This window comes from Neovison vison, chromosome 9 (genome assembly GCF_020171115.1).
Source record: "Neovison vison isolate M4711 chromosome 9, ASM_NN_V1, whole genome shotgun sequence".
NCBI classification, from domain to species: Eukaryota; Metazoa; Chordata; class Mammalia; order Carnivora; family Mustelidae; genus Neogale; species Neogale vison.
The window spans coordinates 4321044-4336992 of NC_058099.1; the positions used below are offsets into that span (position 1 = coordinate 4321044).

At 48.6% G+C, this 15949-nt stretch overlaps 1 protein-coding gene across 4 annotated transcripts in view; it reads left to right on the top strand.

The window, feature by feature from the left end:
* MED27 (mediator complex subunit 27) overlaps nucleotides 1–15949 on the top strand; it is a 194048-nt gene that overhangs the window by 42957 nt on the left and 135142 nt on the right. The window lies entirely within an intron of this gene.

Sequence of the window (15949 nt, forward strand, 5' to 3'; positions counted from 1 at the left end):
CGTTTTGGCAGATACTATGGGTTTGCCTTCAGGGTAGATGCGGCAGTGCCCCTGCCCCACCAGCAGAGACCAAGTGCCTCGTGCTCTATAGTACGAGCTTCTAGGCCTCCGCTTGTCCCGCACTGATCAGAAGCAGAGAACCAAATGCTGGAGGCCGTGTGTGACTGGGAAGGGTCAGAAGGATCTCTCCTTCTGTGGAATGAATTTTGGCAAATTGAACTGGAGAGACAGGAGGTCCAGGCTTAGGACCCACCACAGTTAGCCATTGTGTGAAAACCATGAGGCCAGAGGCCTGCTCGCCCACCCACATGCGCCCAAAGGAAGCAAAGCAGTCATGAGTGGAGGCTCCCCCTCTGAGGTTTGGGCCATGGAGGTGTGCTGGACAGACTGTGGGCGCACCTCCTCTGCCAGAAAGTTCCTTGGTTGCCTCAAAGATGTGTTGCGTCTTTCCGGTCTTGGCTCAGGTGGTGCCTTCTCAGAGAGGCCTTCCTTGACCACCCCGTTGAATATTGCCGCCCCTCCACGCCATCTGCTTCCCCCCTGCGTTCTTCTCCATCCTTACTATTCTGACATAATCACCTGCATGTTTTACTTCCGCCTTTGGTTGCTCACCTTTCCCATCCCCTCTCTGGAATGTTCTCTGCAAAGGGGTGGGAGTTTCTGCCTTGCCGGTTTCTTGTTTCCAGTGTTGCCCTTAGAGCAGTGCCAGGCATATTAGATTCACATATTCATAGTATATATTCACAGTATATATTTATTATTACTTATTAACTATCATTCATGAGGGACTAAATGGAATTCTCTTGGGCAGGGCCGAGCAGCTTGGTAATGAAACTTACAGTCTGGGCTCCTTGGGATCGAGATCAGCTGTTTGACCGGGCAGGTGACTTCAGTTCTCTCAGCTTCTCTCCTTAAGGGTGCTCGGGGCTTCATTTCCCCTTCCTTGGTCGTGAAGGTGAAGAGCCTGGCGCACGGGGACACTGAGGGGCTGTGCTCACTGTTTGTGAAGTCATCTAGACGCGGAGTCTTGCTTCATCTTTTCAGCTCACATGTTCTCATTTGAGGTACGTGCGTGTGTCCGCGCGTGTGTGCGTGCGCTCCGGCGGGTGGTTATGCTGTGCACCAGCTGGGCTGCTCTCACAGGTCGTTTTAAGAGCTGAAGTCTCAGCACCAACGGTCCCTGCTTTTTACAAGCGACAGTTTGATGGTTTATAATAAACACGCACACGTAACATCCTCCTGCTCGGGCCTCTTTCTCACCGACTGTGTTCCTAGGCAGACCAGAGAAGGGTGCGGGCCACAGTGAGTGCCTCGTTAGGTGCTCCGCCTCAATCCGCCGTGTGCGGGAGGAGGAACCAGCCATCCCTAAGGTGACTGGGACCTGAGAGCAGGCGACAAGGAGGGCGTGCCGTTAAGTGTCTTTACGGTAACTTGACAAGAGCCCAAGCTGTCATTTGGAGACTCAGTGCTCATCCCGGGCTCATTTTTAGGCACGTTTCAGACCTGGAAGCGAGGTGCACCATGTGCTGCTTCTGCAGACATCTCCAGAGAACGTCTCTCAAGTTGCACCCTCGGACCGAGCACTGTGATGGCGTCGAAGTCAAGGGCAGGCTTTGTCAGGAAACCAGCTCTTGGGGGAGTGAGAACCAGAGTTTGTTTTACTGTTCTAATCAGAGTAGGTGACCTCAGTGGCCTCAAGTCCTTGAGTCTGATACTTTTTGATGAATTTATCATGTTGATTTGTCCATGTGTACTTTCAGACTCCCTATTCCCTGTCTACCTGGTATCTAATAAAGGTAATCACTTGTTTTCTATTCCACATGTGTTTATATTTATGAGAGCGAATGATCTGTTACGCCTTTGGGGAAGAAGGGAAAAATACCTCCTGATTCTTGAGCTAGGGAGGGGCTGGGCAGGAAGTCACATTCTTTATTCCTGTATTTTTAATAAAGATTGCGGTGGCACTCAGGGTTCCACATCTATTCATACAGGCTGTGCGCCGGCCCTGTGTTGCTGCTTCGGAGATTGGCGCTGTTATATTATTAATAGTGCTGATCACACACGCCTTGCATTTAATATAGAACATAAGAGGCTCACCTAGCATGAATGAAAAATCTCAAATTGAAAGTGTGGATGCCATAAAATTTTTAAAGAATGGAATGTGTTATGGTTGAACTTCCGAAATAAAAATAGTGTATTTTTAATCGCCAAGTTACGAACGTCCTTGGATTCTTGAGGAGGGAGGGGAGTTGGTGGGGAAGGAAGGAAGGAAGGTGTCTTCCTCTCGCTTTTCTGCCAGCCAGGATCCAGAGACTTGGGCAGAACACTAAGGATCTGAGTTCCACGACAGAAATGAGGAGGAAAGAGGAAGGAGCTTAGGAAGGCCGCCGTTCCATTATTAACTCATCTGGTTACGCCAGTGATGGCAGAGCTCTCAGAACAGTTGGGGATTTATATACACAAATGTATGTGCTGAAATGCCACGCTCTGATGACATTCGACGGAGGGTAACCTTTGATGATGAATTTTTTTGCCCTTTTTAGGGGAGTGGAAGGGGAGGTGGGTGGTACTTCATAAGACTCTAAATTTACCAAAGTTTTTTCAAATTTAAATTTTCTTAGAAAAAATGTCAAATGATTGTAGATCCAAAAATGCCTTTGTTGGCATTTTAATGGTGCTTTTTGAGCCCAGTATGGTGCGCAAGTGAAAAGGGAAGCGATTTCTTTTCATGGTGATAGGATATTGAATTTGAAGGCCCGGACCAAACAATGTCCCAGGAGTCTTCATGATTTATATATTGTATGTGATCTTTTCTTAAACATTGTTAACCTGCGCCCTTTACAGACAATGCTGGGTCAGAAAATGTCAGGGGAACTTTGGATTGCTTTCCTAAGCGTGTGAAGAAAATTATTGTCCTTGAAATCCAGAGGCTATGATGGGCATTCTTAATAGAGTGACATGTTTAGAGAGACACACACCATGAGGAGACTGCTTTTGGCTGATGGGGAATGAATGATATTTGAGTGATCGTCCACTTCTAGTCCGGATCGGTTGTGAGGAAGAAGAAAATGTGTTCTTGTTGCTACCTGTCAGGCTGCTGGAGACGCCTATTGCATTTGTTGGAAAGGCGAATTCTCAAAGCGGGAAGCCTTTTGAAAGGCTTCTTCACACTCAGACAGTTGATCACAGACTAGAAAGAAGGCTCAGCGGGGGGTGCAGTGCCAGTCTGTTCCCCGGAGGAGACTGGCCTCCCCGCGAGGCTTAGGGACAGGGGACCTGCGAGGCCAGGAGGGAGACTGGGTGGAAAAGGGCCGCCTCTGAGAGACGGAAGGGAAGCAGGAGAACCGACCACAGTGATGGGGGGCAGCGCCCCTCCTGGGCGAGCTCTGCCTCAGGAGACCTGTCCGCTCCTCGAGGAGTTCAGCTCTGCAGCTGAGAACTTGTTCTGGACCAAATGTTATTTGCATAGGTGAAAATGAAAAAGTGTCTTCTTCTTCATCTTCTTGTCTAGGTCATTAAAAAAAAGGATTTAAGTGAAAATGAGAAGGAAGACAGTTCCTTGGCAGAGCCAGAAGCGGTGTAACTATTTTCAACCCCTGTGTTTTGAAACAACATTGGTTACTTCGGCTCAGCTCTTTCAGAAAGTAGGAAAAAATCAAATGTGTGGGCTTGATAGGTGGTTTTGCCAAATTTACAGTCCAAAGTTGAATTCCGAGTGCCACATCATATCTTTCTGAAAAGTTTACTTTCTTGGTAAACACCAAACAAGAACCTATAAAAAGGAGCCTAAAAACCATGATTCTGTTTCATGAGGCCTGGTTGGTCTCACTCCCTCGCATGCCTCTAGAATCTTTCCCTTGTCTTCCATTTCTCAAGGTGGTTACCATGTTGTTCTTGGTCTGAATTTGAAGCACGGGGTGGGTGGGCGCTGGGAGCCAGGGGTGGGTCCTTCAGGCTCAGGGTGGGCGAGCACGGCCGGAGGGAAGGCTACTCTGGCAGGCGGCCCCGGTTCAGCACCTCGCCCAACGCTTCCAGCTTCCGATGGCAGCGCTTTCCACACCTCATTATTTCTACAACCTGAGTGAATCTGCAAATTAATTGATGTGTGGGAGGGCTGGCATCTGCTATTGTAAAAACCTTTAACTGTCGCAGTAAAACTTGTAATAAAATTAAGTGTTACTCTAGGAAACTAATAGTCCCCAGGCAGTGACATACATTTTGTAGTGTGGAGGGGCTCACGTTTTCAGGACCTGCTTAACTTGGAGGCTCTGTTTTTTCCCCCAGTATGATTTTTATGTTCATCAAAGGAATACAAAAAGATGAGTAAGTAATCCTATAAGACCGAGAACATAAGCATTAGCCCACCATTCCACATGCCATTCCCCGGGGGAAAGCTCCTTGCAACTCTTTGTAGCTCTTTCTTTGGATGCTTGCCGATGTTGTTCTAAATTAAGTAGCTTGGGCTGCTATTTTAGACGTTATCTCTGCACCCCGACATGGAAGATAGTGATTTAACTCTCATATCCCACCTTTTATCCATCAGTTTGCTTTAACTGATACTCAGTTTTTATCAGATTATGAGTCCGCAGTGCTCGCAGCTGAGCCCCATAGTGTACTAGGATTGTCTTTCCTTTTTTGCGAGGGCTTGGGGTGGGGCGCTGGCTTGCCGTTCAAAGTGTATACTTTCCGCCCGATTTGTGGTTTGTGGCTGTCCCTGAGCCCTGAGCCTCTGTAGGTCAGCCTCTCCCGAGCGTACCCCTCCCGACTTCTGATGGGAGCAGCCATTTGGGTGTTTAGAAGAGACTCGGCCAATCGACCTGTTTTATTCCCGCCCCACACGGACCCTCCACCGGACTGGGTACCTGTGCATGCTTGGCCTTTGGGGATTCTGCAGTCCAGTTCGGCTGGTTTTTTGCTGACTTCTTCGACCCTCCTGCCACCCCTTCCCCTGCTGGGTGAGTTTTCAGCATCCTTCTCTCTGCTGAGCTAGTGCTGGCCCATTGGCTTCTTGTCTTCTGAAACAGGGTCAGCCTCTTCCTGCTCCTGTCTCCTCCCCGCTTGCTTTGTCCTTGTGGGCCGACACCCCATGTTTATTCCTTTGCTGTCATTTTAGTGGTTTGGGGAGGGAGTGAGGATGAACATGACTTCATTCTACCATGTTCCACACGAAGACCTCTGACTCCTGTCTTATTTTATTCTATTTTTATTTTTTAAAAAGATTTTATTTATTTGTCAGAGAGAGTGCAGGAGCACGCGTGTGAGCACACAAGCAGGGGAACGCTGGCAGAGGGAGAAGCAGGCTGTGCTGAGCAAGGAGTCCAATGTGGGACTCAATTCCAGGACCCTGGGATCATGACCTGAGCCAAAGGCAGATGCTTAACTGACTCAGCCACCCAGGCGTCCCTGGCTCCTGTTCTATATACATTTTTGCTTTACTTTGATAACATCGTAACGTTGTATTTTTAAAAAGTACATTTTGATGTAATGGGCTTGTATTTTCCAGGAAGGTCTCCTTTTCATGGTATGATTCTAAGAAATTTGTGCAGACATTTGCACATTGCTGGCTTGAAATAGAGTAATGTGTCTCTTGGTCCCTAGTATGCTTTCTAAGAAGATCCATCTGATGCTAATATTTCATTATGTAGCAGGAGGGAGAAATGATAAAATGCCGAGTTCTTGAGAAGAAAAGACTGACCTTTTTTTCCCTCTTTTACGTACAAGCTGGCTTTGAAACCTCTTTCTCAGCGGAGCTCTCTTGTTATTACGGCTGTTAGCAGTTAGCTTTTCTGGAGTGTATGGTTGAGGGCGGGAGGACCTGGGGGGAGATGGCAGTGTTAAAAGCTGAACTTTTCAAAGAAGCAGCCACTCCGTTACAATCAGAGCCATTATCCTTGTGCTGGGACAGGAGAGAGCCCGACAGCCGGGGAGGGAGCGCCGTGGTGCTGCCCCGGCAAGGAGGCCGGGTGACTCCGGAGCCAGTGCAGACCCCCTGCTTCTGGGAGCAGTGGTGAGTGGCCGGCCAGGTGTTCGCCGGCCTTGTGTCTCTTGAGCAGATGCACAGTGTTACAGATAGAACGTTCGTGTCCCCCCAAATTTCCTTCATCGAAGTCCCTAACCCAGTGTGATTGTAGCAGGAGGTGGGGGTCTTTGGGAGGTAATTAGGTTAGCTGAGGTCTTGAGGGTAAGTCTCCCATAATAAGATGAGTGTCCTTGCAGGAAGAGGAAGAGAGACCAGCGCTTTCTGGGGCCTGCGAAGAGCAGGTCACGTGGGCACACAGTGAGGTGGTGGCCATGTGCAAGGCAGCGGGAGAGCCCTTCCCGAGAATCTGCCGGCGCCCGGATCTCGGACTTCCAGAAGTGTGAGGAAGAAATGTTTGTTGAGTCAGGCACGTGGACAGTACAATATTTTGTTCTAGCAACCTGAGCTGATGAAGGGAGACAGGTAAAGCCTTTTCACATCTCTTCCTGTCCTTGAAAACTAGGACCTAAGCCACGGATTTAAGTGTTCTGCCTTTAAGAGATCCTCGTATTTTCTGTGTAGGAAATGCAGCCCACTGGAATCTGCCTCTCTTGGCCTCTGTGTCCCCTTCCGCAGCGGTTCACACAGGCAAGCCTGTATACCTTGATCTGCAACCTTCGGACCAACCCTTCCCATCTTCTTTTCTTTCTCCTTTTGCAAGGCTAATGCAGAATGCAGCTCACAAGCCTATTTCATACCTTATTAAAACATCATTTCCCCTGCCTTGTTCCAGATTTCTGTGCTTAATCATAGAAAGGCAGCTTGTTCAAATATACATTATTCTTGTTTGGAAAACTCTGTTGGCTTGTCTTCCTTCCCACAACCCTCCATGTTTTGTAGTCCTGTTCTTATTAAATATCATAATTTGCTCATTGGAGAGTTATTTGTAAACTTAATTAACTCTCTGTCAGTGTTTGAGTTAATTTTCTCTCTTTAATTTCTACCTCCCTGGTCCTGGTTTTTTCCCGACTCTGGCCTGTGTCTGTTAAAGACTTGGTAAATAGTTTTGAAATGCCAGTTGGTGATATATGGGCCTCTTTAACATTTCTTTGATTTATGTGCAGTGCTGTGGAAAAAGGCAAAGAAAGCAAATTATATGGCGAAAAATGTTGCCAATCTTCACTTTTTTACTCTTAGTTTTAAAAAGTACACTTATCAATCAAACCTGATGGATTTTCTTTTTTATAAAGATTGAAAATTTAACTGTTTGCAGACTCCTGCGCTGCATGTTCTGTATTTGCCTAATCAGTGGTAGCCGAGTGCTAGAATAGGGCATCAGCATTCTAAAGCTCCCTCCGAGTCTGCTGTTGCTGTTTGTCCCCGGGCTGCCCTTCCCACCGCTCTTCAACGATATGCACGTGGAACAGCCAGGTCTCCCATGGGAGTTGCAGAGATGGGGGCCTCTTGAGCGGTAGAAGCACACCACCTCCGTGTTGCAAATCCCAGTCTGTGTGGTGTCCCGACAAGGGCTGCGGCCTCGCATTAGCCAGCTGTGACCTGCCCGAGGCTTCCCTCTGTTGTGTGTTCTTGCTGGGTCCCCGGCGGCGAAGACTTGCAGAATCAATCAGTGAGTCACAGGCATTTCCAGGACTGTACTGTGACTGTAAGACGCGTACGGAGTGCGTTCATGCTGCCGGCCTTGCTTCTTCCGGTGCTGATTCCGGGGTGCCTGGGCAGAGGTGCGGATCCCGCCGCTCTGAGGCCGGAGCCTGCGATCTGTGTTTTTGGCCAGCTTGCTACAGATGGTTCTGATGCAGATGATCTCTGGCTGTGCTTTGAAAAGTGACTTGAAGGCTGTAGTGCCCTTTGATTGTACCACTCCCTGCTTAGAACCTTCAGCGACACCCCTCCCCCAGGAGTCTACCAAATAAAGTCCACAGAAGATGTAAAAAATTCATACCATTTGGGAGTAATATGGATTTTTAATTCGTTTACGCAGGGCGTCTGGGTCTGGCTGTGCACGGGGCCCGCAGTGCCTGCAGGCGTTGTCCGAATGCTTTCTTATTTATTCAGCAAGTATTTATTTACAACTGGGTGCCAAGCACCGTTCTAGGTGTTGGAGCTGTAATAGTGACTAAGGTAGCCACGGCCTGTGTCCTAATGGAGTGGTTACGTTCTGGTGTGGGATGGGGGTAGGGGTGGCGGTGAGGCTGGGGAGATACACACTAAACAAAGAAACGGACAATATGTGTAAAACACGTGCTCAGGTTTCCTACTGTGATTAAGATAAAACACCACGGTGTGCGAGAGAGAGCTCGGGGGCTCCCGTCATGGAGAGGCCAGAGAAGGCTCTGCGAGAAGGGGAAGGGCAGGTTGAGACGTGCACGAGAATTCAGGCACCCAAAGACCAGGGAAGAGAGTGTGAAGCGCGTCCCGGGTAGAGAGGGCAGTGAGTGAAAGGGGCCCTAAGACAGGAGTGAGCTTGGGTGTTCTGGGAAAGGAAGCTGGCCGGAGTGGCGGGGGCAGAGAGCTGGCATGGAGCAGCGGAGTTCCGGGGAGGTGGGCTGTCTCGCTCTGTGCCCTGTGTCCCTGGAGACTGGCTGTGGCCACTTCGATCAGAGATGGGTGCCTAAGTCAGAGGCCGCCAGCAGTTTTGAAATACAAGCTGGCACGGGCGCTGTGCCCAGTACCCTGCGCTCCGCCGCACAGCACGGGTCCCCAGCTCCTGTTCCAGAGCTCTTGGGATCAGAATGTATTTTGGATTTTAGAATATTTTGGATTACTGAAAGGCACTATGGTTCATATACCACATTTTACATTAATTTCTCCAGCAGGGTCTGGGGCAGCACCCTATAATCAAATACTGTGTAGCAAAATGTTAGACTTTTCACACTAAGTGAGATAAATTAAGATTTACATGACTCACATCAGTTCACGTCAGTTTTTGCTGTCACAGGGGTTTTGGTGCCTATGTTGGCGAGAAAGCTTTTGACTTTAAGAACTTGCTATACATTTCTATGTTGAGGGGAGAAATGATGCTCTATACTGGCAGATTCTTGTCCTGTCCGCTCTTTCTCCTGTTTGAGACACCAGCAGGCACTAAGTGTGTGAAAAGGTGTGTACACGCGGGTTTGCACACGGGTTTGCACACTCACTCATGCAGTAGCAGGCGGAGGCCTGGCCGTGAGTGAGGGCGTGTGGAGCGGTGGTCTGCGGTCAGAGTCGGAAGCGGCAGCAAGCGGCCAGGGCCTCAGAAGTCACCAGCGGCAGGGGGAGAAGGACTGGGGATTGTCGGAGCACTTCCTGCTGTCCGGAGGCCTGGCCGTGGACACAATTCCAGTTTCCTCCACTTCCCATGAGGCCGCACGGCAAACCTTGATGAACTGAGTAGGACTGCTCGTTGCAGCCTCAAAAGGCTGAGCTGGGGAATGGGGGAGGCAAGAGAACCCTGTCATCTTCCCTCTCAGTGGGGACCTTGTGCAGGATTCAGAATCCAAATTCCTACCGTACTTTGACATTGAGTTCAGATCTCTTCTCGTGCTAATTATATATTCATTTGTTTAAAAAATACTTACTGAGAACAGCTGAAATTCTGGAATGTGCGAATGGTGGAGTAGTGACAGCAGGGACCCTGGGGCCAGGCTGTCTGGATTCCAATCCTGACCCTGCCTCTTACTGGTCGCTGATGAGACTGTTCCGGCTCTCTTGATTCTTACAGTTGAGAAAAAGAGTAAAGATAGATATATGCAAAAAATACTGTAATGTACAGCGATCAGCCCTATAAAAGGTGTTTTAGGAAGGCTTCTGGACTGGCTCAAGGAAGCTTCAACTCTTCTCAGTTCCCTGCATGCCAGGTCCTTAAGGGAAAGGCAGCCTATTTATTTGAGCATCGCGGATGAAAATAAAACACTGGCTTGCATCGGTTGCCTTTTCTTACGTTCTTACCCCTGGTCCCCCAAAAAGCTCCTTCCCACATCTGAGATCTTCTTCTGGATGGATGTGGTTGTGGTGGAAGTGTCGTTAACATTCCTTCTCGGCCATTCCCGGCTCGGTGCTGCTGATGCGTCTGGTTGCTTGCTTTGTTCTTGACAGCAGAATTTGGCATGTTTGAATAGGTCCTCAAACATCATGGTAGTAAGTAGCTTGCACATCAGAGCAGGGGCTCTAGCCTTCTCATTTGCTGTCCCTGTACACGCCCCTTCCCCAGGTCCACCCAGAAATAGGCCTGGTTTTCGCTGGTCCAGCTCCTCTAAGGTGTTTTGGGGTTTTTTTGGTCAGCAGTGCCTTCCAGCCATTGGCTTGACCACCGTGATGCTCAGTCTGATTGTTAATGCTCAGCATCTCGGCCTGTTAGCCGCCGTACTCAGAGTTAGCCTTTACTGAGTGTATTTTGTGCCGTCATTTTGCTCAACACTTTCGTGTATTTAACCTTCACTGAGTGTAGTTTTGCCCCAGTGAAACCACAGGCTGTTTCTAGAGGAATCAGGTAGTAAGTAATGAGTAGCACCATTATCCCCAGTAATAGAAGAGAAAGAACAGAAATTCTGGAAAGTTGAGCAGCTCACCTCCAGCCACACACTTCAGTGCAGGGCCTGCTGGGTTATATCCAGACTGTGGAACTGCGTACCTGTGTTCTTCATTAGATTAACAAGAGTAGCAGTCATGCCTTGGTCACACTGATCGGTAGAAAACTCACTCTAACCCGTTATTCACCGTAAGCCAAAAACATAACCACTGTTGGTAAGTATGATTTAGGGTTTTAAAATTCCAAACAAAAAAAATTATTGTCCTATATTTATCATAGGAAAATTCTGCCGCCACTTAGGCTGACCTCTGCTTTGCCTCTTCTGGTACTTCTCCTACTTTCTTCTACTTTCAGTACTCGTAGACTGCCACAGCAGAACGTAAACCAGCAGAACCCTTCAGCAGTCCTATAAAGAAGGAGACAAGTCCTGGGGGTCTGGAGAAGAGACTTTGGTCTTCTAGTGCTGAGCACTTTGTGGGCTGTGTTAGAAACTCTCTAACTTGATGGTTGAATGCACTGAGGTTGAGCCAACTTTCTGGGCATTTGGGTTCATGTGTAGATGAAAAAGAACGGTTTGCACAGTATATTAGAAAGGGCTTCGCAACTACCCCTCTGGGTTGCTTTTCATTTAGAGTGCTTACTGCGTTTCCGCAGGCCTCGGACGGTTGTCCTGGATTGTAGTGAGTTTTACTGAGAGTCGGCCGAGGGGCACCTGCGATGTGATGGGTTCTCCTCCACTGTGTAAGAATTGGGTTGGGGTTCCTCCTCTACACAGCTACTCCTTCGGAACAGCCTGTGGGGTGCATTTCCCCCGTTTTCTGTCGCACTTACCAGTTTATTATCTGTCATGTTTGGGGTGACAGTATTTGATGAAAAGATGATGATTCTACTCTGTTTTCGGAAAAGTCAGTCATTCTGGCATTGTTCGAGAGTTTCTGGGTGTTGTCCCTTGTGACCATCCCACGGATGGCTCCGCCTGTGCTGGTCACCGTGCTTCAGGCTTTGGCGCGTTTCAGGCGTGCTTCAGCCTCCGACCGCGGCTCCTCCGCCTCGTGCCTCGCGCTGGTTTCACTGTGTCTGACACCAGAGTTCTAGATCCTCCAGTCCGTGATCACGTGGCTCCCTATTTCCCCTTCTCCTCCCAGGTTTTCTCTGCCCTTTCTCTGTACTACTTTTCCCTCTTCTCTACCTCTCCCTAGTTCATATGCCAGGTACGCCAGGGATGGAGGGAAGTCTGACCAGATCCCTCCCTGGCGGACAGCAGAGGAAGCTGGTGGGGGCTGCAGGACACAGGAAGGAAAACGGTGCTGGGAGCGGAAATGGCACGTGGGGACCTTGGCAGATGATAGAGTTGAGCTCCAGTTAAACCTGAACTGACTGGAAGGCACAGAGGGACCATCTTTTACGGCCCAAAAGAGAGGTTGATAAGAATCTAATCATGATCTAATCATAATTTTATATTTATCGGATTGGTCATTTTAAAAAATCATCTTTACTGGCTTCTTGACTGGAATCCATGAGTGCTAACTGAGCATTCAGTGTCTGGTTTTATGATCTGGTGGTTTCCATTTTACTCATTTCTCAGTTGAAACCATTCCCCCTCTTTTAGAGGGGGGCAAGGAAGAGAAACACCCGGGGATACATGTGTCACCTGGGACTGTTCACTTCTCCCCCCGTGCCCCCCCAATGCTTTGGGAAGAACAAACAAGGTATTTTGGTGTGTCTGTAAACGTCCCATGCTCGTCTGGCCTCTGCCCTGCGCTCGGTTCCAGCTGATAGCGTAGAGAGCCTCTGCCCCACCCCCTCGCCGACTGCCCCCATTGGAGACTTTTGGTTACTGGGGACGTGTTCCCGCTTCATAAATATATTTAAATTTCACCAGCATTGATTTTTACATTAGGAAGTCAGGTTCAGAACTGCATTTTCTTAAGAGAAATATTTATAACATCATAGAATTTCAGTGGTAGAAGGGGCCTTAGACACAACCCAGCCTCCTCTTTTCGACTTTCGCACGGGGCCTTGTGTGTGCATTTCGAGACTGGCGTTCAGCCTTTCTGGTGGAAGCATAGAGGTAATTCCGGGATGTGTCCTTCTTCCCTGCCACCTCTGTCTTTAGTCGTAATAGGGTCAAGCACACATTCTGTGTTTGCTGAGTAGATGGTGGGTAGAGGGGTAATTGTTCTGGGCTGGTTCAAGCTTAGCTGGGAGACAGGGCGTGATGACCCATCCGCCACCGACTTTTTCCTCTCGCGGGAGGACCGGTGAACGAGATGGCACCACGTGGTCCTCCCTCTTCAGAGGGCATGTTCTCACTCACTGTCTCCGTGCGCTGATGACCTGTGAGCGTTCTCTCGTTGACACGTTGTCACATTTGCCTGGATCCTGTTTCCATTTCCTGCCCGCATGGTAAGCGGTCAGGTGAGCCTCCGGCACGATCTGCCTTTATGACCCTGTGCGTTGCTGTCTGGGAGCACGCCGGGCAGAAAGGTTGAGGGCCTGGTGTGAAGTGCGAGGGGAGGAGCAGGGACAGGGAGGCACGGATTCTAGGGTACCCTTGTCTTCGTTCCTTCGTGGCTTTCTTTTGTGTTTTTAATCTCTTCCTTTACCGGTAGCCGCCTGGCTGGTGCTTTCCTCCATGTTTAGCCACATTCACAGCCTGCTTCGTTAGTGACTCCGCTCAGATGGGTGAGTGAGCTCTCTTGCCGCTGACTGGCATCTCCGAAGTACGGTAACGTGCACACAGCTGTAGGGTAAGCAGCAGTTGCGGGGAGAGGCCTATTAATAAAGGTGCGAGATCTGGGACGTACCAGAAGCTCCAATCTAAACGACCCTAAGCGTTACAGAGATTTCAGAAAGTAAAAGGCTGCTACACAGCCTCTCTATTCTGACATTTTGTGAGGTTGGGACAGTTGAGGGTTCATGCACAGGAGGAAAGAAACCCAAATGGCCTTGGGCATGTAAATGACCCGGCAGTCGGGCAGCAGTGTAGCCCTGACCCGGGTCCTGCTGTCCTAGTAATTGAAAGGCCTGAAACCCTGCTAACCAGTAGAGGACAAATAGGCAGATAAATTGGAGGCTTCCTTCTTATGGTTTATTGATGCTGTTTTGACCAAGTAAAAAGATCATTTACCCATAAAGTCTCAAATCTAAGGTTGTTTTTCTTTTCTTTTCTTTTTTTTTAAATATTGGCTATTTGAAAGAAGCGTTAGGAGTTAAAAGGAGGAAAGAAGCTAATACCATTATCTAATATTTGGATAAAAACCCAAGCAAAACAATTAGATTTATGGTATTTTTCTGTAGCTGTTTTCCTTGGCACAGATAATAACAGTCAGGCTTGCTTGTTTCTCTGCTCAGAGTTATGTTCAAAAGAAAAATCAGAGCTTTGTCGTAATACATGTTTTTTTCTCATTAGCTGGAAACAAAATATATTTCAATAATGAGGGACAAAGGTCTTGCAACTCAAAGTGGTGATGAAGTGTTCCTGGTTTTGCACAAACATTGGTTCTAGGTTAATGGTTTAGGGGAAGCGGGGATTGCCTGAGAGTCCCAGGGGCCCGCCCCCCCCACCCCACCCTGCCACACCCGCATGTCCCAGCTGTGTAGGCTGTGACTTGATCCCCGTGTCACATTGTCTTGAGATCAGGGGTGTGAGCTTTGGTGTGTTCCATTGCATCTGAGACGGATTTTCAACACACTCATGCCGACTGGCGCTGGCTGTTTGGGTCGGGGATCTGCAGGGGACGTGATGCTCTGTCGCTGGTGTCCGTGCTTATTGCTCCATGATGTATTACACATGTTCTCAAAGAGAATCTCTGAGTACAAACAGATTATACGTGTGGACTCTCCCATCCCGTAAGAGAATTTATACAAACCTATTAGGCAGTAGCACCATTGCCCCGAAAGAGAACAGTAAGTAGCTGAGATGCCAGGAAGGTTAAATGTGTTATTGCTGAGTCTAGAATTTAGATTTTTGGACAGTATTGAGGTTTCTACAATTTCTTGATTTCTTTTCTCCATGGTTTTTAACCGTGAATGATACTAAAGCCCTTAGATGATAGAATTTAGGACTTTCCCATACTCCCTGCTTGAGACATGAGTGGAGTCAGTAGAAGGGAAGAACCTGTGACATCGTGGTCCCTAAGAGGGGTCTGAGTGAAGGGAGCAAACAAGTGAGCCCATGCCAGGGATGCCAGCTAATACAGTTCTCCCAGAACATGCTTTCAGCTCCCTGTCTGGGAAGAGGCACTGTGCTCTCCTGCTGGAAGAGGTAGCACATGTCAGGTCCTCCAGGTGGAAAGATGTGGCACACTTAGCCCCTGCCGCCCCACGCCCTCCCTCCCTCCCAGAAAAAGACCAGGGAAGTGAATCCTAATGGCTTCCCTCCCTCTTTGGGTGTCTGTCACCTTGGGCCAATGACTTCTCTAAGGCCTGAGTTTCCTCTCCTATAAAATGGGGATGGGAGGTGGGTGGAGGTTGGTGCCCCTAAGGGCCTTCTCTGACATTAGAGTACTATGATTTGAGGTCATCCGACTGCAGTCCCTATAAGATGCCTTTGCCTAAACTCAAGCCCCCACAGAGGTTTAGACATACTCACTATTTTGGGCAGTTAGAATAAGAGGAAAGAGGGGTTCCTTGTGGTTCTGCGCTGTCAGTGAGCCCCTGCAAAGCAGTGTGTTGCTTCTGTAAGTGCCCAGCCTTAAGAGGACTGTCTGTTGGGGCCATTGTGTTCTCTATATTGGCTACAGTGACAGGCCAGGCCAGGCCATAGCGTTTCACTGATCTGCCAGTCCACTTACCAGTTGACGAATTCATTAGCTTCTCCTGTACGCAGCGCAATAGCCTGATGCTGTTGTGAATGCGGAGTAATCAATAACAAGGTCTGCACCCTCCAGAAATGTCTCCCCAGGTGGCTAGCTTAGCTTCATTCCTGGACCAAGAAATAACATAAGGCTGCCTTTCCTGGCTGCCAAGTCCCAGTGACGGGCAAAAGCTCTGTGTTCAGAGGAGGGAGACTGGCCTGGAGGGACTGGGGGAGGGGGGGGGCACTGTGGCCTCTTGATCTCTTCGTCCCCTCCCATGGGCCCCTCGGCTAAGCCAGCCAGAGTTTGTTTAATTTAGTTCTGTCTCACTCCTCACCCAAAGGGTTTAGTTACTGGAAGTACCAGTAAATCTTGCTAGTATTCTTAGAAACTTGCATAAAATTATACATAAATTGATTTTTAAAAATAAAGTGAACTCTGTCTTAAGGTTAGGAGAGTTGTATTTTTGTTTTGTTTTTGTTTGTTTGTTTGTTTTCACAACCTCCCTCCCCCAAAAGAAGCTTTTGGTGAATCTTGGAAAAGGAGATCATGATTTTCACAGTGGGAAGAATCAAACCTTGCTTGACCTGGCTTATAAATTTTGAGAATTTTGAATGTCAGGTTTTCTTAAAGCGGGATTCAGGCCATATGGCACAGATAGGATAA